Source organism: Nelumbo lutea, chromosome 8 (genome assembly GCF_056320005.1).
Source record: "Nelumbo lutea isolate HS-2025 chromosome 8, American lotus-T2T, whole genome shotgun sequence".
Lineage (NCBI taxonomy): Eukaryota > Viridiplantae > Streptophyta > Magnoliopsida > Proteales > Nelumbonaceae > Nelumbo > Nelumbo lutea.
In genome coordinates, this window is record NC_142691.1 from 19,558,711 (window position 1) to 19,561,939 (window position 3,229).

General features: G+C 47.7%; 1 non-coding gene across 1 annotated transcript; it reads left to right on the forward strand.

Annotated features, from left to right (window-relative positions):
• Window positions 1–2,771: 2,771 nt before the first annotated feature.
• Window positions 2,772–2,858, forward strand: TRNAS-UGA (transfer RNA serine (anticodon UGA)). Its single transcript has one exon. It is a non-coding gene; the product is annotated as a tRNA-Ser (tRNA).
• The last annotated feature ends 371 nt before the right edge of the window (window positions 2,859–3,229 follow it).

Genomic DNA, 3,229 nt, shown 5'->3' on the forward strand with positions numbered 1-3,229 from the left:
CACATGGTGAAATATTGGGGAGTCCCACAGAACATTGTTAGTGATCGAGATCCCCGATTCATTAGTGCTTTCTGGACAGAACTATTCAAGCTTCTCGGCTCGAACTTGAACTTCTCCAGCAGCAGCCATCCAGAGTCAGATGGGCAGACAGAGAGAATGAACTCCCTCCTTGAAGAGTACCTCCGCCATTTTGTATCAGCAACACAGAAGAATTGGGTTCGATTGCTGGACATTGCACAATTCTCCATCAACGCACAAAAGAGCTCCTCCACCAATCAAAGTCCTTTTGAAGTCGTCACCGGCCAACTACCAAGATGTTCGCACAGCATCGTCAACGACCATCAAGGAAGAAGCCCTCAAGCCTTCACTTTCACCAGGGAATGGGAAAGAATGCCTTGACATCACTCGAGCCTCCCTAGAGAAAGCCTCCAGAAGAATGAAGAAATGGGCCGATTTGGGTAGACGACCCGAGAACTTCCAAATAGGTGACCTAGCTTTAGTAAAACTCCATACCCATTGCCTTAGGTTCTTTCGAAGAGTACACCCCGAGCTTGTGAGAAAATATGAGGGACCTTGCAAAAGAATAGCCAAAGTAAGAGCTTCAGAATACAGACTCAAATTACCCCCTTGCTAAAAGTACACCCTGTCTTTCATGTAAGCCAACTTAAACCCTATCATGCCGACAGCCAAGACACCTTCTGAAACCAAAGTCAACGCCCACACCCATCCTACCAACCACCCAAGAACCGATCCCTCGACTCCATCCTCAACCATAGGTTGTCCCAATCCTCCCAAACATCAGAATGGGAGTACCTGGTGAAGTGGAAGGGACCTGTAGAAGAAGACACCTGGGAGCTAGCAGAAGACCTCCTTCTGTTCGCAGAGAAGCTGGACGAGTACCTAAGGAAGAATCTTCGAGGATAAAGATTGAATTGAGTGAAGGAAACTGTGACGGTTCAACCACCATCAACATGCCATCTATGTGTTTTGGGTTGGGTCATTGTACTCTTTTTGTAAGGGGGGTATGCCAATGGCAATTATGTAAATAGTAGTATGCATGTACAGTATTTTGATGTATTATTTTGTCACTCCCCCAAAAGCTTAACGTACTCTTTGAGGGGAGGTAGGTAGTCGAGTGAGTTCATTAGCGTGTAAAGGTTAAGCACGGGATCCCCTCGACACTGTACTGTGTGCTTGTGCTTACCATTGATTAATGCAATACAAGTTACCTTTTGTCTAATCTGTGTGCATTCTTGTTGCCTGGTGTGTATTGTTTCTTGCTTTCGTAGGCTTTCTCGACCCCATCGAGTGCCGATCGAGCGCCGCATGGGGCCTCGCTGATTAACCCTGTGACAACGGGGCAAGCAGGCTATAGGATTTCGTTGGGTTTACAAACAAGGGGGCTCTGATGCTTTTTTTATAGAGAAGTACAAACGACTTGTAGCAAAAGGGGGTTGGTTTTCTCAGGAGTCAGTTACGTTACGTTAGTTGGCTCGTCTTATTGCAACGGGTTATGCGCAAGAGTACGGAGTGGACTACAATGAGACCTTTGCACCGGTTGCAAAGATTACCACTACCGCTGTTCGTACCTTAATTGCTGTTGCTGCAGTCAAACAGTGGCCCAACTCTCATCCCAGTTAGACGTCAAGAACGCATTTCTTCACGGCGATTTACATCAGGAGGTCTTTATGCAGCTTCCCCCATGCTTCCCCAGACTCTTCTTTGGTTTGCCGGCTTCGGAAGGCTCTCTATGGTCTCAAACAGCTTCGAGCGGCGCAACAAGCCGCGCAATTCGTTGCTTGTTACTTTTGAGCCTCCGCTTGCTGGAGCAAGGTAGGGCGCGCTTCTTCATTCTTCGATCAGGGGCGGTCTTCTTCCCTTATATACGATGACATAGATAGAGCCTCCTTCTTTGATCCATTCATTGATCGACGAATAGGGGGCTGTTCGCCTTTTGAATCAACGTAGAGTAGGTTTTGGTTGCTTTCTCAATCTTTCTCTGATCCTAGCCGTGTAGTGGATCCTGCTTTAGTCGGCTAAAAAGAGGTTTGTGTGGCCGTCGTATCTGCCCGCCCCCTTCTTCATTCATCCATGTAGGTCAGAATGGATCCAGGGAACCTGGCTCGGGAACAGCCCAGACTAATCACAGTAAGAGAGTCCAATCTCTGAAATAAAGCTTAGTCTCTCCATAGTAGTATACTAGTAGAAGGCTTAGGTTATGACTCGATCCAATAGAGTCAGAACACACAGTAGATCCAGATTCAACACTATGCTGTGGGCTGGGGAGAGAGCTGCTCTGCGAAGCTGGGCGTTCAGTGTTCTTATGGAGGAACTCAATCGGTGGGCCTTCAAAAAGGAGCAAGGGAGTGATGGGCAACCTTAGTCTATATGTTGCTCGTGAACCGCCAAGTACCAGTCTCGCAACAGTACTGGCGCAAAAGGATCGGTCCTTCACTTGCTGATCGTTCGCGAGTCGAACTCGCTCTCTTGCCACGCCTTTCACTCACTCGCTTGAGTCGGACTCAATCACTCTTTTTGTTTGGAGGATCATTCGTTCTTCACTCTCTTGCTATTACCCGCAGGGAGCGCAGCAACCAAGGTGCATATTATCATATAGAAACAAGCGAAGCGTAGCGATTCGTAATACCGGAAAAGTGTCGCTAACCGGCAGGCAATAGAGTCAGCCGATAGGCGCAAGCAAGCGTAGCGAATCACATCGTTAAGCCCCCACCTGCCAGTGCGCGGATAGATAGGGCGAGCGAAGCGCGAAAGGATGGATGTCTGAGCGGTTGAAAGAGTCGGTCTTGAAAACCGAAGTATTGATAGGAATACCGAGGGTTCGAATCCCTCTCCATCCACGAGGTCATAAGTTCTCTCTTGTGTTATCTATAGATAAGAACGAATCGGATCGACTCCACTGATATGATAGATGGAATGGGGAGACGGTTGAGGTTCTTGTGTTATGATTTAGTTAGGACTTTGTCTCCCTTTCGTTATCTTCCGCCCCCTCGTAAGAAGGGCCGGGTAGATTACCTTTGGGAGCTAAGTCGAAGATCTCGGTGGTCTTGTGAGTGGTTGATAAACTGCGATTGCAGTTTTCTTTAGGAAGTCCCATAGCTGTGAGGCTTAACAGACAAAGAAAACGGTGGATACTTCCAGGTAGAAGGTGACGACCCTAATGAATCGACTATAAAGGTGGCTGTTAGCTACATCAGCGCTCAAATTCCTT